The 23,847-nt window shown below is 42.4% G+C and overlaps 1 pseudogene; it reads left to right on the forward strand.

The window, feature by feature from the left end:
* The first annotated feature begins 11,772 nt into the window (after positions 1–11,772).
* Positions 11,773–11,890, forward strand: LOC126413707 (5S ribosomal RNA; annotated as a pseudogene).
* The last annotated feature ends 11,957 nt before the right edge of the window (positions 11,891–23,847 follow it).

Consider the following 23,847-nt stretch of genomic DNA (forward strand, 5'->3'; position numbering starts at 1 on the left):
CATAGGAGATGCGGCAGCAAGTGAAGCATAGTTGCTACCTCACTGCCTATGTTGCACATTATATATTAATTGGACAATGAGGGATAGAAACTTCGTAATAATAAGCTAAAATAGAGAAATACATCTGTTCCAACCCTCCGATGCGTAGCATAGCCCAATGGCTCATGGCCCCTCAAGTCGCAGGAAGATCCAGTTCTATCTATCGGTTGTGATGCACCATTATTGGTAAAAGTCTTTCATCAGATTATGTGTTATACTCTGCTGGAGAGCAATGTGTTAAAACCTAGTTGCTCTCCTTCCTGTTTTGGTGCCGTTGAGACTAAACTCGAAAATGTGTTGAAGTTTTGAGTGATGAGGGTTACTACTCAAAGGACAGGAAAATTGACTTTAATGTGTGTCATACTTCTTCGTATCAGTGACTTAACAGCAGTGAACATAAAACTTTGACGTATTTTATTATTTCTCGTTTATTTTGTGTTAATGTGGATTTTGTACACAGACCTTTCAACACACTTTTCACTTACTTTGGCGGTATTGCCGCCAATGGCTGCCGTGTTCCGCTTAGCTGGGCGCTTCGGTAATCCGTGCAAAATCACGAAATTGGTCAGGTGAACCGTGCATAACGTTGCAATCCTGTGAATCGAAGTTTCCCTCGACACTTCCTCACATATGGCTCTTGTGAGTTATGCGTGTCAAAGATAGTGCATTAGTTTCATCCATGTGGATTTGGGAGCACGATCTGGGAAAGGACGAGAGTCAGCATTCATACCCCTAGATAAAATTACTACACCAGTAGACCAGTGTCACAATTACATCAACATATTCTAGAGACAAGTCAAATCATTACTAAAATAAGAGCTACTAGGTGCCCCACAAAGTCCAAAGTGCTAACTTATCAAATTTTTAACACAATGTAAACTCTGCAGGCATTTGGTAACATAGTAGTCTTTACGGAGACAATGATTATTGATACACCTATTGTTATTCGATTTTTATTGATGCAATTTGTTTTATACAGACGGTCTGGTCACTTTATTTTTGTTTATCGTTTTTACAATTATTTATTGCAAAAATGGTTCAAATGGCTCTAACCACTATGGGACTTAACATCGGAGGTCGTCAGTTCCCTAGACTTAGAACATCTTAAACCTAACTAACCTAAGGGCGTGTCACACATCCATGCCCGAGGCACGATTCGAACCTGCGACCATATCAGGAACGCGGTTCCGGACTGAAGCGCCTAGAACCGCTCGGCCACAGCGACCGGAACTCCTTACAATTAATACAATAAACATAGCTATTTAGGAACTACAGTATAAAATTACACGAAACCGTTGATCACGTAAGAGAAGCACTACCGTTAACATAAAACTGCCACAGGAGAAACACAAGAAAACTTAGCATTAATATCTCTTTTTTAAATTTTAATTCCTTTGTTGATACAGCCTTGAAACGACACAACTGTCATAGAACCACCTCATGCCATTCACGGCGTCGGCCTCTGACGAGCACGATACAGTGCGAATACAAGCCGTGATACACACCAATTTAGTTATCTTATTTAGCAAAACTTGTATAGAATAGTTAAACTATTAAATATCGAGTAGTACTCTGGAAGACCCATGCAATTGGCCCCTAAAGCGACCACTGTCTACTAGATTAAGAAATTTAATATTATACGATTACGACGCTGAGAGATATGCAGATATATACATGTTCCCGAGGAATCAACTAAAATACATCACTGAGCGTAATTTAAAAGCATTAGGTTGTTTTCTAATTGCCGCTGCTTCTGACCAGAGATGCATACAAGTGGTAACTTAACTGAGAGACCTACTAACTGCTTATCTATAGGAATATGCTAAAAAAAAATAAAAAAGCTTCTGAACAGAAACCTCTCGTTATGAGCCAGTTTGCATGGATTCCTAACCAAAAATTTATAGTTAGTAACTAAACAAGTCCGTTACAGAGTTAGTGACAGCAGAACTAAATTGAACATGACAAGCTTTGTGTGAGGAACAGATGAGAACGAATACAGGAAAATTTTTGCAAGAGAGCGACTGCAAATACTTACGTGAAAAGAGGCTAACATTTATTAAAGCAAATATGTTTTCATCGTACAAAGATGTAGTCTCACAAAGGACATAAAGTGGATGTCCGCTACAGTACGTTGGTGGCAATGTTTCCGCACAATAGATGTAGGGAATTAATTCGCCGGCGGCGCACAGAGTGGCGGGGTGCATTCATAGTGTCACTTTCATCACTTTGTGTGACGCCACCACTCCGGCTCGCGCCACAGCGCGCCGGGCATTAACGAAGCGTGTGACGCAAGCAAGTAACCTGAGTGCGCGCTACGACTGTCTGGAAAAGCGCGCCCGCCCCAAACCGCCGCCACCGACCACAGCGCAGCCTTCACTCTGCACCACTACCTGCACACGTGTTTCCATTTTCAAACATTCCCGTAACAGAATCAGTAGGTCCTCTCATTAAAATGGAAGTGCGATCAGATATCCCCGTATTCAGCTGGAATATCGCAGCTGTAAAATCCAATCGTTTAATGCATCCTAAACCAAACGTATCTGGGGGATTTCATCAAGCTCCTAATCGCGTTTTGTTCTGAAAGAGCTGTTCCATATGTCACGTGGAGCATTTGTTGCTATCTACATTTACATCTACATACGTAGCCCACGTGCGAGTAAATATTGTAGGTCCCTATATTCGTATCATTATCTGCACCCATCCGAATTACGATCTCGCTGAAGTAAAAAGATTGACTGTACCACTCTTAACTTAATTCCTTCTCATACAATGAAGGCTTTCATGACCGGATGTTCCAGCTGCTGAGAATTCTTCCGGGTTGTATGGCCGTGGTCCATGGAACTCTTCAATCCCTGACGTTTCGTCCAAGGCTACGTTGGACATCTTCGGAGGTGCTCCCGACTATGCTGAGTCTTGCCGACTTCTTTCTGATGTCTCCAGTAGACGACTTGATATTATGTAGATGGCAGGGTTGCATTAATCTACTTCCAATGTTAATATTCTAAATTTACGAACAATTTTTAATGATTCCCTTTAAATTTCTGTCTTTATCATTAGCCATTGATCAACCTACCAACTACAACTACAATACAACGACGTCGCGTTTCCTTCGACTTGCCTTTTCAGGCCGAGTTTATGTAAATACGAGACAACAATACCTCTTTCAACACCTCGCTTCTCATCTGTAGATGTGATCCTCTTTCTCAGTATTTTCTCACCATATGTACATCCTTTGTTTCTTTCACAATCCTTTCCATCCAGATATTGTGTGTTTGGTACAAGCTGTATGTGTTTAGCATCACTTCAAAGTGTTTCACCAAAGGCTATTACTTTGTTTCTCAACGCTGTAATTCACTACCACTAGACAATTTCTCCAGCTAATGCACCTCCAATTAATCACATTCAACAATTCTACGACTCGTCGCACTAAGCGATAGTTTCGCAAATTTTGATCTGAGTCAGGGGCGGTTTATGAGTGCACGGGGCCCTTAACATTGATAATCAGCGGGGCCCCATGTACTTTTCTCACATTTTTTTAAAGTATGTTATTTTATTTCGATTTCAAATTTCAAGATAATTTACGGTAAAATTGTTGTTGTTGTCTTCAATCCAAAGACTAGTTTGATGCCGATCTCTACGCTGTTCTATCCTATGCTGATCCCTTCATTTCTTTATAGCTGCTAATAAGCTTACTGGTATAAATTTCCTAATTACATCTATGCATTTGGAACTGCAATGAATTAGCATAACAGCTCAAACTGTTTACAGATAGGGTGGAGAACAACTGCATAGCCCTCTCTACATCTACTAGACTACTCTGCAATTCACATTTAAGTGCTTGGCAGAGGGTTCATCGAACCACAATCATACTATATCTCTACCATTCCACTTCCGAACAGCGCGCGGGGAAAACGAAGACCTAAACCTTTCTGTTCGAGCTCTGATTCCTATTATTTTATTTTGATGATCATTCCTACCTATGTAGGTTGGGCTCAACAAAATATTTTCGCATTCGGAAGAGAAAGTTGGTGACTGAAATTTCGTAAATAGATCTCGCCGCGACGAAAAACGTCTTTGCTTTAATGACCTCCATCCCAATTCGCGTATCATATCTGCCACACTCTCTCCCCTATTACGTGATAATACAAAACGAGATGCCCTTTTTTGCACCCTTTCGATGTCCTCCGTCAATCCCACCTGGTAAGGATCCCACACCGCGCAGCAATATTCTAACAGAGGACGAACGAGTGTAGTGTAAGCTATCTCTTTAGTGGACTTGTTGCATCTTCTAAGTGTCCTGCCAATGAAACGCAACCTTTGGCTCGCCTTCCCCACAATATTATCTATGTGGTCTTTCCAACTGAAGTTGTTCGTAATTTTTACAAAAATGGCTCTGAGCACTATGGGATTTAACATCTGAGGTCATCAGTCCCCTAGAACTTAGAACTACTTAAACCTAACTAACCTAAGGACATCACACACATCCATGCCCGAGGCAGGATTCGAACCTGCGGCCGTAGCAGTCGCGCGGTTCCGGACTGCGCGCCTAGAACCGGGAGACCACCGCGGCCGGCGTAATTTTTACACCCAGGCACTTAGTTGAATTGACAGCCTTGAGAATTGTACTATTTATCGAGTAATCGAATCCCAACGGATTTCTTTTGGAACTCATGTGGATCACCTCACACTTTTCGTTATTTAGCGTCAACTGCCACCTGCCACACCATACAGCAATCTTTTCTAAATCGCTTTGCAACTGATACTGGTCTTCGGATGACCTTACTAGACGGTAAATTGCAGCATCATCTGCGAACAACCTAAGAGAACTGCTCAGATTGTCACCCTGTAAACGTAGGCTGTGATTGCAGAACGTCTCTGTTAAATAAAGTGCGTATGTTAGCACACGGTTGTCGCTATGTATGGTCGTAAATGGACAGTTCATTTAAAACTGCTTGCTGTAATCAAACCCTGCACTACAATTTTTACCCCCAAAACTTTCTTGCATTAATAAATTGACGATTCCTTGACGGCTTAGGGTGTGTTGTACCTTCTAATCCCTTCTTTTATTCAAACTGTGCAACAAATTACTTTTTTTCCTCAATTCGATTCAGTAACTCGTCACTAGCTAACCGATCTTTTCACCTACGAGGAGCGTTCAGTAATAAGTGAAAAACATCTTTTTACCTGAAAGCGGGAGGGTTTAAAACAATAAACTGGTAGCCAAGATCGCTGAAATTCTTTTTATTTCATGGTTACCGGTTTCGGCGAAACTGAAGCCGCCATAATGGGATCTAGGGAGGACAGAAAACACTATAAAAGTGGGCTCTGATTCCACTTATATAACATATATACATATAAATTTAAATACATACCTGAGAACACATACATATTACAACATCAATGCAAACAATAGTGATTTTAATAGTTGCCTATAACACGCAGGATTAACAAAGTTGTTGCAAGTAGCAGATAGGCGTCCAACACAGATGACATTATAAATGTTAAGTGTCTCCACCACACACAAGCGCAAGCTAGATACTACCGCAACTCCGGCTCTGTTCTTACACTACAGGCCGCGTCGCGAGATGGCGCTAGCAGAAGAGGCGCCAATGACTGTCACAGCTCGCGTCATAACAGGCTCTGCATGTGTGGTAACACTACGTCATTAGGGCTTGTACATAATTCTGAGACCGCCTAATTACACAAGTACACATCTGTCTGGTCATAGATAAAACCTACCAAAAGTCACATATAAATTTAAGAACACTGCAGGGTTACACAACTGCATATCTCTCTGGTCTTATATTAAAAAACATACCAATAAAATACGCATTGCGTATGAGCCTATGGGTTTTGGTCTTAAGAGAACCACTTAATATGAGAAGTACAACTATGTGGCAGCCTCATGTAAATGAACCACAGTCATCTAACAAAACCAATATAAAAAATTTATGCCAACTTATGTCGACTACATACTTATGTAGTCGTAAAAGACCCTATTCTGTGGTGTACTTGGCGATCACCGGACCAAAACCAAGAAAACGTAAAACGAGTGAGGGGGGGGGGGTGCCTATCACCCTAAAATAGGACATTCTCCCCATAACTGCGTTCTCATGGTTCACTGTTGCTTCAAAGGGCTCTATAGGACCTCGTCAAAAATACTAAAGAAATTGTTGTCGGCACATTCGGGTTGATCATTAAGAAATAAGTTAGGGTATCATTTTTTGTTTTTATAAATATGAATTTTCTAGAATATCAAGCTTCTTTCCTTTGGGGGCCCCATGCAAAATCTCCATGTCTCGACATATATCCAACACCTTATGCTTAGACGCCCGCATATGGTCTCTAAATACAGTCTTGTTATGTGCATTTGTGTGTTCTCGAAAACGTGTAAAAAACGACCTTCCTGTCTGCCCGACATAGAACCCTTCTCACTCACCGCATCGTATTTTATAAACCCCTGTGCTTTTGTATTTATCTGCTTGGCTTTCTATAGCATGTCTAAGTTTCGACCGTAGGTTACTTTTTGTATTGAACGCGAATACCACCTTCGACTTACGCAATTGTTCACTTTTATCTGATATCGGGCCATTATAGGTCATAGGGACATATCTTTTCGGATTGGTCGTACTAGATAACTTGTTCTTATTTTTATTTCCGTTTACATTCTTATAAATAACGTCGACTATCGATGGATCGTATCCATTATTTTGTGCTATGTATTTCAGTGTTGCTATTTCTTGCTTTGTACTGTCTTGTTCCAGGGGGAGTTTTATAAGTCTATGAATCATCGAATGGAAGTAGGCCTTTTTATATTAGGGAGGGTGACATGATTAGGAGTTAATAATAAGGTCTGTAGAGGACGGTTTCCTAAAAATGCCGAAGTTATGGTGGCTGTTCACTACCGTAATCGCCAAATCTAAATAATTAATGCTGCAATTGCTCTCAAGTTCAAGAGTAAAAATAATCTGATTATGCATCGCAATAAGACCTGAAAGGTATATGTTAACGTCTCTGAGATCGCCTCGGATTAGGGCAATGACACCGTCAACATATCTCTTATAGTATACAGTTTTCTCTTTCAAATTTGCATTATTACTGAAAAACTTATTCTCAAGGTGGTTAATAAAAACATCTGCCATTGTACCTGCAAGGCAATTGCGCATCGCAAGCCCATCAAGATAACAATATATTTTATTATTGATCTGGAAGTAGTTAAACGAGAGACTCATTTCCAACAGATCAATGATTTCTATTATTTCTGCTTGACTTACTTTCTGATACTTTAAGAGATAATATCAACGCATTCTTTACTAGAAATATTAGTATAAAGGTTTTTTATGTCAAAAGATACCAACATCGATTTTTCCGGTATACTAACATTTTTTTAAGAGTTCATTTAATTCGGTGCTATTCTTTGTAGTGAAAACTGTTTCAAAGACATATAGTTCTTTAAGTTATCTGTTAAGAAATTTGTTTAATTTAGCATTTGGGGCGTGCCTCCCGTCAACTATCAGTCTCACACATTTATCACTTTTATGGGTATTAATTTTCAATCTTGATTTTGGTAATTAGAATGCCATCATTTTTAGACCATATTTTGTTTTACTGTCGAGGAGAAAGTCCGATTTATCAATTTGCTTCCTAATCTCGGTATTAAATTGATTAACCGGATTCTTTGCTACTTGCATAATATTCTTTTCTGCATAGAAGTGTTCAGCCTTAGTAACTTAGCGGCTTCAATAATCACGATGGCAGCATTACTTTTATCCGCTTGTACCACTATGGGGATATTCTCGGTTAATTTCTTATTCATAGAATCTAAAGTTTCAATTTCATTATTAGTGTAAGTTTGACGGTGTGAGCTGTTCTTAAGTATTTTAGCTGTTCTTGTAGCGGTCGCGATCACCTCATTCTTTTTCAAGCTATATGCGTTAAAGGCTGTTTTGGTTTCCGCAATAATCTCATTTAATCGTCGTGCGTTATATTTACATGGCATATTATACTGTAGACCTTTTGCAATAGGCTACACTCTTACTGATTAAACACAACAGTCAAGTTTCCGACCTACTTGCAAACAAAACAGGATGGTTTTATTCAGGATACCCAATAGACGATATTATTCCCCACTCTTTTGGTTACAAAACCCTATTTTTCAATATAATCTTCGTTCAATGCGACGGCGTTACGGCACTTTATTGGGCAGGCGTGTATGCCCGCACGGTGCTATTCTACTGGTCGATGTCGGAGCCAACGACTTGCTACACCAATAACCGCCCCATCATCCACGTACTGCTTCCTGCAGAGTGCAGTCCGCACAGATGACCCCCGTTGCCTTATTTGGTCATTTGTTTGACCGCGAGGAACCCAGAGTTCACACAACTTTGAGTACCCAACTGGAGGTCGAGTGTGCCAGCACTACCAAAAGATGCGCCCAGTTGAGCACGAGTGTTTGTGATCCGTCCATCACCTCGAATGAGAGTGTGCGCACTTTCCAATACTGCAGATGTCACAGCTGCGTGCGGCATGACGGCTCGCAGGAGATTGGACAGTCTTGCGCGACCTTGCTGCGATGGTATCAGACGCTTCGCCCAACGATTCATCATGCTTTTGTTTGCTGACGGAACTCCCTAGTCACATCTGCAAGCACCGATTAATATGTGTGATGCTCTGGTTTTTTGCCAAAAGAAAGTCAGTGACAGCTGTCTGCTTGGAACGCATCTCCATTACGGAAGCCATTTTGAAGGATACGTATAGCGCCGCCATCTATCGGAACTTCATGAAACTACTGCGGCTGAAGCGGGAATATTCGACGAAGTCCCGCAACAGATACTACATTTTCTCAACCGAAACTGGCTGAGAAGAAAAATATGTAGCATTAATTATTGAACTTCCCTTGTGATTTTTAGCATTCTTCTACAATACCGCGGCAACGGCCTTGCCGCAATGGATACACCGGTTCCCGTGAGATCACCGAAGTTAAGCGCTGTCGGGCGTGGTCGGCACTTGGATGGGTGACCATCCAGCCCCCATGCGTTGTTGCCATTTTTCGGGGTGCACTCAGCCTCGTGATGCCAATTGAGGAGCTACTCGACCGACTAGTAGCGGCTCTGGTCAAAGAAAACCATCATAACGACCGGGAGAGCGGTGTGCTGACCACACGCCCCTCCTATCTGCATCCTCAACTGAGGATGATACGGCGGTCGGGTGGTCCCGATGGGCCACTTGTGGCCTGAAGACGGAGTGCTTTTTAAGTACTACAGTACCGCACTTCGAAAGTTTCTAGGGTTCCACTTTTCACTTCCTTACAAGACTCGACTCCAGACAAATACTTGCAGAAAAATCTCCAAAGCACTTTCATTCATAACTGACGTTAGCAACTTTCTATTTCTGAGAAATTGATTTCCTGCTGATGCCAGTGCGCAATTTAACGTCATCTCTATTTCGACCTCTGCAAGCTATTTTTCTGCCGATGTAGCAAAACGTATTGACTCGCTTCAGAGTATCATTTCAAAATCTGGTACCATCAGCATCAATCTACTTAATTTGACTAAATTTCATTATTTTATGTCCATCTGAGAACCTCTTTCCTAGATACTTCCCATTCTATAAACACGTTGTCCTTTTCTTATGAGCCCTGCACGAGATATACGTTGGTGGTAGCATAATGTACGCAAAGTCTTCCAGTGCAGGTTTACGCAACATGGTTTGTACAATAACTACGTCGTCTTTCTTGCAAGGATTCACAGTTAACGAACACTTCTAATACACAGGTTCGTATTTCTGCAGCGGCATGTTATGATCCCAATAGCGCTCCCCTGAATTTATTCAATGTCGAGAACAGTAGTTTAGAATTGGTTGCATTAGCTACTTGCATGCGATTCCTTTCCTTACGCACCACACTTTCTCTAGACATCTCAAAAAAAAAAAAAATCTAATTCTTCCATTCATTTTTCCTAACACTGATTTTTTGTGATCGACAGGTTTCATATTCATTTTAGAACTATTGTTTAAATGCTAATATGGTGTGGTGAGCTCAAAATCTTCAGCACTAATTTTGCTGCTGTTACACCACCATTTTTTCCCAAAATGTCCAGAAACTGATGTAAAACTCGGAATAAAAAGACAATCACATTGGAATAACTTATCCCCACTGATACACTACTGGCCATTAAAATTGATACACCAAGAAGAAATGCAGATGATAAACGAGTATTCATTGGACAAATACATTATACTAGAACTGACATGTGATCACATTTTCACGCAGTTTGGGTGCATAGATCATGAGAAATCAGTTCTCAGAACAACCACCTCTGGCCGTAATAACCTCTGGGCATTGAGTCAAACAGAGCTTGGATGGCGTGTACAGGTACAGCTGCCAATGCAGCTTCAACACGATACCACAGTTCATCAAGAGTAGTGAGCGGCGTATTGTGACGAGCTAGTTGCTCGGTCACCATTGACCTGGCGTTTTCAGTTGGTGAGAGATCTGGAGGATGTGCTGGCCAGGGCAGCAGTCGAATATTTTCTGTATCAAGAAAGTACCGTACAGGACCTGCAACATGCGGTCGTGCAGTATCCTGCTGAAATGTAGGGTTTCGCAGGGATCGAATGAAGGGTAGGGCCACGGGTCGTAACATACCTGAAATGTAATGTCCACTGTTCAAAGTGCCGTCAGTGCACCCCATACCATCACGACGGGTGATACACCAGTATGGCGATGACTAATGAACGCTTCCAATGTGCGTTCACCGCGTTGTCGCCAAACACGGATGCAACCATCATGATGCTGTAAACAGAACCTGGATTCATCCGAAAAAATGACGTTTTGCCATTCGTGCACCCAGGTTTGTCGTTGAGTACACCATCGCAGGCGCTCCTGTCTGTGATGCAACGTCAAGGGTAACCGCAGCCATGGCCTCCGAGCTGATAGTCCATGCTGCTGTAGACGTCGTCGAACTGTTCGTGCAGATGGTTGTTGTCTTGCAAACGTCCCCATCTGTTGACTCAGGGATCGAGACGTGGCTGCGCGATCCGTTACAGTCATACGGATAAGATGCCTGTCATCTCGAATGCTAAAGATACGAGGCCGTTGGGATCCAGCACGGCGTTCCGTATTACCCTCCTGAACCCACCGATTCCATATTCTGCTAAGTCATTGGATCTCGACCAACGAGAGCAGTAATGTCGCGATACGATAAACCGCAATCGCGATAGGCTACCATTCGATTTTTATCAAAGTCAGAAACGTGATGGTACGCATTTCTCCTCTTTACACGAGGCATCATAACAACGTTTCACCAAGCAACGCCTGTCAGCTGCTGTTTGTGTATTAGAAATCGGTTGGAAACTTTCGTCATGTCAGCACGCTGTAGGTGTCGCCACCGGCGCCAACCTTGTGTGAATACTCTGAAAAGCTAATCATTTGCATAAAACAATATCTTCGTCCTGTCGGTTAAATTTCGTATCTGTAGCACGTCATCTTCGTGGTGTTGCAATTTTAATGGCCAGTAGTGTATATGAAAGAAAATGTAAGAAGTCTCCAAGAAGGATCTCGCACTGAGCTATAAGTGAGCAGTCGCACTGTGTCACAAGAGCTGGGAGGGTAGGGGAGAGAAGTCAGTGGAGAAGCTGCAAGGCCGAACTTAACGTAGTCATACTCTTCCGTGCTTTGAGGTAACCGCCCCTAGGCACTGGAAGCTGGAGTCGCAACGCAGGTAATATCTCCAGGCCAACGGCCTTGCCGCAGTGGTAACACCGGTTCCCGTCAGATCACCGAAGTTAAGTGCTGTCGGGCTGGGCTAGCACTTGGATGAGTGATCATCCGGTCTGCCGAGCGCTGTTGGCAAGCGGGGTCCGCTCAGCCCTTGTGAGGCAAACTGAGGGGCAACTTCATTGAGAAGTAGCGGCTCCGGTCTTGGAAACTGACATACGACCGGAAGAGCGGTGTGCCGACCAAATGCCCCTCCATATCCGCATCCAATGACGCCTCTGGGCTGAGGATGACACGGCGGCCACTCGGTATGCTTGGGCCTTCATGTCCTGTGCAGGAGGAGAGTTAGGTAATACCTCCAGGTGGTGTCAGGAAGACCTAGTCTGACTTTAGAGAGCAGTTCGTGATCTATGGATGGGTGCAGTTTTGGCGGTGTCTCAAAAGAATGTTGCTGTAAACAGGACGGTAGAAAACCATACCTCGCCAAAATACACTGTCCATTACAGACGACTTCCGAGAGTAGGGTAGGGAACAAGCACGTTTATGACACTTTTGAAGATTGCGGGACACCGCCACCGGTTTCAGGCTATGCAAGACAAAAACGCTAGCGCAATGTGAAAACTGCTACAACTGGCTAAAGTAAATAATTTAGAAACGGTAGACATTAGAGAGAACAATGTCTGTACTTACAGAGTTTGATCCTCATTGGTCATAGACAGAGGTACATCCTCATTGGCCATAGAAAGAGCACAGTTTGTCAGTGCCAAGTGTTACGAAGCTTGTTTCCGTTCATGGGCCAACATCAGTTTTAACAACTTCTTACTGATTGGTGTTCGGAATATTTATCGCTCAGCCGATGAGAGTTATGTGCTGACAGAAAACCGCAGAGACGCGAGTCCTCACTGTAGGAAGCATATGATACTTCGATGCAGCCAGGAGCCATCACGAGACGAAGTCTTCGAATGAGCGCCTCCACAGATATGCACCTCTTCGAGCGGACTTGATGAGCAGGCAGTTTGTTGGCACGAAACAATTACTGATTTTACAGCCTTTTCAGCCACCAACAGCAGATTAATATGGTGAGATATTTTCGAAACCGCGACAGAAACTGTGGGGAAAGGAGAGTCAATTTTACCTGGATTCAGTAATTTCGAGGTTCATTCTGATGAACTGCCTGACAGCTAAACGTTCAATATCCTTTCAACTGCTGCCATACATGCTAATGAATACCATTCCGTAGCGTTCTGCAGCCCAAATTGACGTTAAGGTTAGAAAAGACCATTATTCTCTTTTTCAAATTTTGAAGTACTTTTCTGGTGGCTACCACTGCGCCTCAGTGGCGTGATGCAGGTTATATAAGCAGCTCCGCAGCAACGGGTGTGGATCCCGCGTTCGGTTCCGCTGAGCTAGGGACGCCATCCACGAGGCTGCTGTTTAAGTAACGCCGTCAGAAGTTTAAAGCCGACCAGTGGGGCAGCAGAGATCAGTCACGTGGAGTGTGCGGGTTGGCAGGCGAGACAGCGGCCGCCGCAGCGGATCTCTGTCTCCAGCCCTCTTACCCTCTGGACGTGTCGCCTGCTCCTCCCATTGAGGTCGAAATGCTCTCCGCCAATAGGCGCCGTTCCCTCCGCGGTCATAGCAGACGGTAGACCGAATGAACCCCGTAGGATAGAAGAAGGAAAATCTCCATTTTTTGACAACTTTACTTTTCATTCCACGTGCTAGAGTGGACAGCAACAGTCCTGGATGCCCACTTCCTCTCATTAGTCATTGCTGACAAGTACAGCGCTTTCTGGCCTGAAACAATAACCATTGGCAATCACAGTAAGACGTTCCTGAATATAATTGTTTCATTTGGACACACATTTTTTTAAAATCATAATTCACATTCGTCCTCCAGGCTTGCCCACGCATTAGCTTACCATTGTCAGTGTTTTTCAAACCATCTGTTACGTCTATCATGCATTTTAATATAACAAACTGAGTTAATTTTAATTATTGTTTGTTTTTATACATAACGAATACCTTGAACATTATTTTGGAGGGCAATGATGTAATTTTCAGATACTCATTGACAGTTTCATACATCTACACTACATTGCCAACATATATCATCTTTCCCCCAAGCCGCCACTTACACAATCAAATAAAATCTTGAAAAAATATTTATTTTAGTTAGTAATCGTAACTTTTGTTTTGCTGGCGGGTTAGAGGATTCGATTAAAAGTATCACTATCAGGCCATCCTGTGATCAGAAAATCATAGTACTTACTTCAAATAATAACGTATGAAACAAATAAAAATATTTTCTCTCTGTAATATCAAATGTATTGCATGAAGTGTCGCTTACTCTTGGCAGGTAATTGTCACTTTTGCTTCCCAAGCAAAGGGATCATAAACTAAATGCAAAGCATAGTACTAAGCATTACATACATGGAAATTGCTGCCACAAACGATAAAAATGTAAAATGTACTTAGCCAGTTTCATATATACAATTATTTCCTGTCATAATACGTAAACTTCCTTGTAAAAGGTATGTCGACGAATTGATATTGTTGCTTAGAGGTGACGGTGTGGAAATGCTACATACGATGACGAACTTCAGCAGTCATCATCCTAAATTAAATTTTATCATAGAATACAAACAGGAAACGGTGCTTAATTTTTTAGACTTGCGTACAAAGAAGGAGAATTTCAAAATACACAGAAAGCCCACTATTACGCTGTCGTAATTAACAAATCAACAGCAGGAACAGATATTCCACAGGGAGGAAATTACCACCTACTAATCGTAAGTAAATTACGGAGGTGAATATTCTAAAGCAGACTGCAACTGTCTTGACGATAGGGTTGAGGAAACTGAATGCCTACAGAAAACGGCGGAAAGTAATGTTAAACAAGACTTGAGTGAGAAAAAGGTAAGTGACTACATGGGGGGCATTTCAGAAAATATCGCAAGATTGTTTGGAAGAAAAAGTTAAGGCAAACAAAAAAATCTACAAAGTGATTGCATAATGTGGCTTCATACAGCGTTGACTGCATAGAAAAATCATTAAAATCAGGTATCTACAACATTTCTACTAACTAACGTAGTATTTTTATTTTGTCCAAACGGTGTGGAACTTTTCTTCCAGGTTTAAAGAACACGCTGAAAGGCAACTAAAGAAAAATCATCATACGCAAAACAACCCTGCAATACAGGACGTAGGGAATAATCTTGAAATTTCGTCTATTGTTCCTAAAGCTCCACTGATGACCATCTTAGAAGAAGTGAAAATACACGATGACACTAAAAGAGGAGAGGATAAGTTAGACCGTTATCACAAAGGCTTAGGGAAAATAAATTCCTAGAACTATTTAACAGATGGCTAGAAGAGGGCCCCGGGAGGTTGATTGCTAGATACACTTTTGATGCATAATATAGTGATCTTGCTAATAATCTCCCATACAATTTTCAACTTTTAATTTTGCATACTTCAATAGGCTTCTGCTTACCCTATGCTACTTACTTTTCACATAACTTTGCCCTCCCTCTTCTTCCTCTTCCGCCGGCCGTGGTGGCCGTGCGGTTCTACGCACTTCGGTCCGGAACCGCGGGACTGCTACGGTCGCAGGTTCGAATCCTGCCTCGGGCATGGATGTGTGTGATGTCCTTAGGTTAGTTAGGTTTAAGTAGTTCTGAGTTCTAGGGGACTGATGACCTAAGATGTTAAGTCCCATAGCGCTCAGAGCAGTTTGAACCATTTGAACTTCCTCTGCCCCCCCCCCCTTTCACTTCCATGACATACAATATTATTATATGGAAACAGCGCGACACAACACAGTTGTGGCCTTCTGATGTCAATGCCGATCGATGCAACTTCTTACAACTGAAAGATATGTACGAGTGTTGTTACGCTGAGCGTGGAGGAAATGTGATACTGCGCCCCCGCCAGCTCCGGCGTACAGATGGACACTGTTTGGTCAGAAATAAAACTGGAAATGCAGCTAAAGATGGTCAGCTGACAGTTGCAGAGTAATACATAGCCATATCCCGGAGCTCTTCCTCTTTATTCTGGATATCTTTTCCTAAAAGTAATTTCGGATTTACAATGCATCAAGCCATTAAAAATGGTTCAAATCGCTCTGAGCACTATGGGACTCAACATCTGAGGTCATCAGTCCCCTAGAACTTAGAACTAATTAAACCTAACTAACCTAAGGACATCACACACATCCATGCCCGAGGCAGGATTCGAACCTGCGACCGTAGCAGTCACGCGGTTCCGGACTGACGTGCCTAGAACAGCACGGCCACCGCGGCCGGCATCAAGCCATTAAAATTACGACGAGTATTACATTAAATGATTCAGGATCATATTGATGTTTTATAGTGAAACAAACCATAAACAAATGGGGTATGTAAATATAGATACCTAGATTTGCTGCTTTCATAAATTTCATGTTTTATGCTATTTTTATTCATTAGATATTTTTCACAGTGTGACTTTTTTGAAGATGAAAAACAAAGAACCGCTGTACATAGGGATCAGTTTTCTCACGGCTGGCCGGCCAGAGTGACTGAGCGGTTCTAGGAGCTACAGTCTGCTGCCGCGCAACCGCTACGGTCGCAGGTTCGAATCCTACCTCGGGCATGGATGTATGTGATGTCCTTAGATTAGTTATGTTTAAGTAGTTCTAAGTTCTAGGGTACCGGTGACCTCAGATGTTAAGTCCCATAGTGCTCAGAGCAATTTGAACTATCTCACGGCTGGAAACTGTTTACGTCTACGTACGACTTAGATTTTCCCTTTACTTTTAGTTTTTAACTCACGTACTTGGTGAGCGACAGTGATGACTGTGTTTCAGTGGTAAGAGACAACCTACGAGGGTTGCCCACGAAGTAATGCACCGCATTTTTTTTTCTCATCCGAAAACTATGCTACGGATGAGAAACGTTACGTACATAATAATTGAAGTCTCCTGAGTGAGACGCCAAATTTCCGTCACTTCCGACTGATAAGAGTAGCTGTTGGACAGTTTCGAAATGTCGAAATGTCGATGTACGTTAAAGCAACGTGCCGTCATTGAATTTCTCACTGCAGAGAACGAGACTGTTGGGAATCCTCAGAAGTGCTTGTGCAAAGATTATGGAGTATCTGCTGCCGACAGAAGTACAGTTAGTCACTAGGCACCTAGGTTGACGTCATCAGAAGGCGCTTCGGCAGAACCGTGGGGTCACCGCTCTTCAACCTTCACTATTTGTTCGTAGTGTGGAGGACGTTCACTTAGACTAGAGGCTGTTTGCACAAAGTAGGCAGTCTAGCGATCTATCGTCTGAATCCTGACGGAAGAAAGGGATGAGTATTCTCAGTTCGCGTAAGTGACAAGTAATGCATATTTGCTATGAAACGACATTGCAGTACCGCGTAGAAAGAAATACGTAGTTCACAACGAAAGAGCATAAAATTACGAAGATCGACAGATGGTATTCACTGGTTTGTATATCAAAAACACTTTGTGTCAAATGTACCGGCCTGGAACACGTGAAGGAATTAGTGGCATGAATACTAAAATTTCTGAAGCCATACGCATTGTTCCTTGGTCAGTTGCAACAGTTTTCAGTGGAGCTGATTGGAGAATATGGAGATTTCACTTGTTACTCCAAAGTACGTAGGTTAAGGTACGGCTGGAAGTACGTAGGTTAAGTCAAGGGGTACGGCTGGAGCGATTTTTTTATTTAAAACTCGCTACTATTTAATTTTTTAAAGGAAAAAGAAGTCCAGGAATGAAAATTAATACATCCGGAATGGTGTGCAGACTTCTCATTTTAAATTGATTTGACTACAAGCTGCACACAGTAAGACATTGCAAAGTAACTTCTTCTGTTTTGACTGAGATGCATTTGGAAAGAAAGTCGCGTTGTAGTAGGGACACATTCTGACAAAAGCAGTCCATTTCCCTGGGATCACTGGAATTTAAGAAAAGGCGAGGTTTGTAGAATTCATTGTGATAATAAGGAGAGTTGTATAAAAATTTTCAAGACACTGTCGCTCCTACTTCTGTTTCAGAGTTGTTTTCGACACCGTTTGCCGTTTCACTTGAAAGCGACCATGTGCGTGTGCAGATGTAATTCATTGACTTGCAAGTTAATTCCTGTTATGACAAATTACTTTATGTTAAAACTGTCCGTGACGCCTTCATTGCTTTCCTCACGAACAGTTTCCACATCTCCATAATGAGATTACAAAGGCGCGACAATATTTCAATTGAGATACTTGTGTGAAAGACCCGTTTTGGGTTATGATATTAAACAACTCAGTATTACATGACAACTTAAGTTAGGCACTATGGGAAATTGTCGGTACCAGATAAAAATTATGTCTCCAGTGCACCAAAAATAATTAAATAATACCGGAAACTTGTTTTGTTTATGACCTGCGTTGTTGTGATATTTGAAATTTAAAACCAAGTCGTACGTAGTGCTACTACACTACCATTTAAATGGGGTACGTTTGCAGTTTTCCCCTCTTCCCCCTCCTCGCATTGAGGGTGGCATAGCGGTGGGGGAAATATAAGGCGAGGCTGAGTGCTTTGACACCCGTGCCTGGATAAGCCTCGCGAGCTGAAATCTTGTCCGTACATGCTCTAAGGGGGAAAAAATGCCCCACGAAGGAATTATTTGAATGCGTCAGAAATCAGTATACGTGATAATATTGACACACAACCAAATGATTACGACTTCAAAAAATTGGATGATTTACTCAGTAGAAAGAGCATTGCAAATTAAGCAAGTCAGTAAGGTATAGGTCCATCTCTGGCACTTAGGCAGGCAGATAATAGGCTTGTCATTGATTAATATCAGGCCAAATACATATGGCGCGCCGTATGCGGTCAGGCATTTTTTTGGAAATTTAAACCAGGATGGCTTGCCGTGAAGGTGAATAAAGTAGAACATAGAACATTGTTGACGTACTGCTGGGCTGTAAGATGCCACAGATGAAAACCAAATGTTACCTGTATGTGCGTGTTTTTTCTTTTAATTTTTTTTTATGCAGCCTGACATGAACTACTCCCCTGTGCCAACCTCTTCATCTCACAGTAGCGCTTCCAACCTGCGTCCTCAATACTTTCTGACTGTATTCCAATTTCTGTATTCCCCTACAGTTCTTGCCCTCTTCAGCTCCCTGTAGTACCATGGAAGTCATTCTGTGATATCTTAACAGATGTCCTATCATCCTGTTCCTTTTCCTTGTCACATATTTCTTACCTCTTCGATTCTGCACGGAACCTCCTCATCCCTTACCTTATCAGTGCACTTGAATTTCAACATTCGTCCGTAGCATCACATCTCAGATGGCAATTCTCATCTGTTTCCGTTTTCCCATAGTCCTTGTTTAACTACCATATAATGCTGTGCTCCAGACGCACATGCTCTGAAATTTCTTCCTCCAATCAAAACCCGTCTTTGATGCTAGTAGACTTACTTTGGACAGAAATGCCCTTTTTGCCAGTGCTAGTCTGCTCTTTGTGCCGTCTGTCATTGGTTATTTTGCTGCCTAGATATCAGATTTCCTTAACTTCATCTACATCATGATCGTCAGTCCGGATATTAAGTTTCTCACTGTTCTCATTTTTGGTACTTCTTTTTACTTTCTTCTTTCTTCGGTTTACTCTCAATTCATATTCTGTACTTATCAGACTTTTCATTCCATTCAGCAGATTATGTCATGCTTCTTCACTTTCACTGAAGACAGCAACGTCACCAGCAAATTGTATCATTTAGACCCTTTCACTCTGAATTTTAATTCCACTCCGGAAACTTTCTTTTATTTCTATCATTGCTTCCTCGATATATAAAGTGAACAGAACGGGCAAAAGAGTACATAATGTCTTACGCACTTTTCACATGGAGCACTACGATCTTGATCTTCCACTTTTATTATTCCCGCTGGCTCCTGTACATGTTGTATATTACCAGTCTCTCCCTAAAGCTTACCCCTTTTTTTCTTCAGAATTTAGACATTTTGCATCATTTGACATTGTCAAACACTTTTTCCAGGTCGTAAATCCTATTAACGTTTCTTGACTTTTCTTTAGTCTTACTTCCATTATCAACCACACCGTCAGAATTACCTCCCTGGTGCCTTTACCTTTCCTAAAGCAAAACTGATCGTCATCTATCACATCCTCAATCTTCTTTTCCAATCCTGTATATTATTCTTGTCAGCAACTGGGATGCATCCTGTTAATCGGGATAATTTTCGCACATGTCCTTCTTCCAGTCTTCGGAATTGAATGGATGACGCTTTTCCGAAAGTCAGATTTTATATCAGCAGACTTCTACACACCAAAGTGAATACTCGTTATCTTGCTTCTTTCTCCCAATTATTTTACAAATTCTGATGAAATATTTATTCTTTCCGCCTCATTTGATCTTAAGTCTGCCAAAGCTTTTTTAAATTCTTAGTACTGGATTTCATAACTCTTCCAAATCGACTCATTTTTCTTCTTCTATCGCATCCGACAGATCTTCCACCTCTTATAAGCCTCCAAAGTGCTCTTTCCAGCTATCCGCTCTCTCCTCTGCTTCTAACAGGGGAATTCCCGATGCACTCTTAATGTTACCACCATTGCTTTTAATTTCACCGAAAGTTGTTTTGGCTTTCCAATATGTTGAGACAATCGTTACGACAATCATTTCATTTTCAATTTTTTCACATTTTTCGTGCTACCACATAGCCTTAGCTTTACTGCACTTAATATTTATTTCATTTGTAAGTGACATGCATTTCTGAATTACTGAATTTCCCTGAACATTTTTGCTCTTCCTTCTTTCATCGATCAACAGACCTTTTTCCTCTGCTACCATGGGTTCTTCGTAGTTACCTTCTTTGAATCTGTGTTTTTCATTCCAACTTCTGTGTTTGTCGTTTTTAGAGATGTCCTTTCCTCTTCATCTAAACTGCCTACTGAAATATTCCTTATTACAGTATGTACATTCTTAGAGAACTTCAAGCGTATCTCTTCATTCCTAAGTACTTCTGTATCACACTTTTGTTGCATACTGATTTTTGCTGACTAATCTCTTAAACTTGAGCCTGCCCTTCGTCACTAATACAATATGACTGAATGTGTACTTAACTCCATTATTGCAAAACTCAATTAGTCTTTCTTCTCTCTCATTCCTAGTAGCAAGCCCATATTCTCCCGTAATCCTTCCTTCTATTCTTCTCCCTATAACCACATTCCAGTTCCCCATGGCTATGAGATTTTCATCTCCCTTTACGCACTGAATTACTCATTCAATATCCTCATATACTTTCTCTATCTGTTAATCCTCACCTTGCGACGACGGCATGTATACCTAAACTATCGTCGTCAGTGTTGGACTGCTGTCGATTCTGATGAGAACAAACCTATCACTGAACTGTTCACAGTAACTCACTCACTGCCTTACCTCCATATTCACAATGAATGCCAATCACGCTACACCATTTTCTGCTGCTGTTGATATTACTCTGTACTCATCTTATCACAAATCCTTATCTTCTTTCCATTTCAGTTCACTAACCTCCATCTACCTAGATTGAGCCTTTGCATTTCCCTTTTCAGATTTTCTAATTTCCATACCAAGTTGAAGCTTCTGACATTCCATGCCCTAGCTAATAGAACGTTATCAGTTCGTTGGTTATTCAGTCTTTTCCTCACGGTCACCTCCCTATTGGCAGTCCCCTTCCGGAGATCCGAATGGGGACTGTTATCCATTTTTTTCCAACGGAGGGATCATCATGACACTTTTTCAATTACAGGGCACATGTGCCGTGGAAGGACATTATGTAACTATATTGTAACGGTTCAGATTGCCTTCTACATCTTCAAGGGACTGATCATTGGTGATTCTTCCGCCTTTACGGGCTGCTTCCCACTCCAACGGCAAGAGAGTGCCTTGAACCTCCTCTGTCACCTCCTTTGACTCTTTGACAAAGCTGTTGGTGGGTTGAGGGTGACTTCTTATACTCTAAGTCTATGGCCACCACTGCTGACTTTCCTCCGAAATTAAATTGGTAGCGGGTTTCGAACCTGGAACCAAGGACATTTTTATTACAAATCAAAGATGCTATCCCTAGACTACGAGTCCTGCTACAAAAAAGAAATGGTACCCCAGACCATCATAGCTGGCTGTCAGGCCATATGGGTGGCGACACTCAGATTGGTATCCTACCACTGTCCAGTGCGTCTACAGACATGTTTTCAGCCTGGAATCTCATTGACTGGAGTAGAATTGTCTTCAGAGGCCCGTTTCGAACTGACCTCAGGTAACGACAAAAGACATGTCTATAGATTCCCCAGACAGCCAACCGGACTGTCGCCCGTCATACTGCCCGACTACGACGAGTAATGATCTGAGTCGCACTTTCTTTTCACAGCAGGAGCCTTTGGATTGTCATCTGCGGCACCCTTTGGTACATCGGTATGTCGGCGATATTCTATACACCGTTTTTTGCCCTTCATGGCAAGCAGTCCTAGACTTATGTTTCAGCCAGATAATGCCCACCCACACATCGCGAGAGTTTTTACTGATTGCTTTCGTATTTTCCAAGCACTACCTTGGACAGAGCTTCAAAGTGCTCTCGTTGATGTCGAAGATTTGCACTCTGGAGTCTCTTCCCCGCCCCCAGGTCTATCTGAAGTACTCGCTGACTCACAGGTGTTAGCTGTCTTCCCCATTTTGGAGACTTGAGCCAGAAGCCATGGTATCTGCCATAGGAAGGGGATGGTCAGCAGCAGTGGTCCCCCTCCCCCGTGTAAGGCTGAGGTTGGACAGCATCCAGATGATGCAGGTCAAGCCTCCAGCTTACCTGTAGTGTGTTGACAGCTCTGCTCTCCATCAGCCATGGCTCTGCAGAGAAACTGTCTGTAGGAGCATCCTTCGAGCTGGATTCGTAGTTAAAAAGACGATCGAAGACAGATAGGTATGCTGATGGTCGACCTCCATAGCCAACCCTCTCATTGGACACCTGAAATTGACTCTAGGGCTGACACTACAAAATGGGCAGTCGGCAATGAGCACTCAGCAATCAGACATCTGTTAGGGATGGTAGGGTATTTATGCTAGCGCTTCTAGGCAGTGGAGATGGGTATTAAATTATGTGTCCTGGTTTTTCGCTTGCTTTCAGCTCTCCTAGTGACTTCACGCTTTCGCAACTTCACCTTTCAGAGGCTCTTTTCTGCTGGTTCGACACCTGAATACTTATTTTTGCGTGTTCCCTCGTCTTCCTTATGGCACTCTCCTTTCTAAGTAGTAAGACGATATCTCTCGGCTTCCATGATACCGTTATGCTCCACTTACAGACTTCGGCACAGTGTCGTTGCCCAATGTTGGCAGTCTGCTTACGAGGGTTGGAATTTTAATAGTGGCAGCTATTTATTTACAGCTCGTACAAAATAGATACGTGTTTCAAAGTTTTACTGACCTTCAAAGTAGTCACCAGCACTGTGTATAACCCGTTACCAGCGACGAGGAAGCGGTAGGACCCTCTTAGCAGTGCCAGATGTGTTTACAGTTCGAGCGGCGCGGTCTGCTGCCCGACAAATTTGTAGCAGTTCTGAAGCGAATTCCATGAAGTGTTTCCTTCAGTTTAGCGGTCTAACTTACGAGGGCTTAAGTCAGGGGAATGCCGTAGGTGATATAGCACTTTGCAGCCCCATCAGTCAAGCAAATCAGTAACATATTGCACTGTACGTGCTTGAACATTGTCCTCCAAAATGATGGTCAGGTTCTGCAGAAAGTGTCATCACTTCTGTCTCTAAGCTGGTCGTATGTTGTGTTCCAAAAAAGAACAGCCTAGAGACAGAAGTGATGACACTTTGTGCACGACCTGACCGTCGTTTTGCAGGACAATTCTCAAGCAAGTGCAGTGCAAACTGTTACTGATTTGTTTGACTGATGGGGCTGCCAAGTGCTATACCACCTACTGCTCTCCCCTGACTTAAGATCTCGTGAGTTCAACTCGATTTCTAAACTGAGGGAAACACTTCACGGCATTCGCTTCAGAATTGCTACAAATTCGTCGGGCAATGGACCACGCCGCTCAACACAACTGGCACT

Source organism: Schistocerca serialis, chromosome 7 (assembly GCF_023864345.2).
Source record: "Schistocerca serialis cubense isolate TAMUIC-IGC-003099 chromosome 7, iqSchSeri2.2, whole genome shotgun sequence".
NCBI lineage: Eukaryota > Metazoa > Arthropoda > Insecta > Orthoptera > Acrididae > Schistocerca > Schistocerca serialis.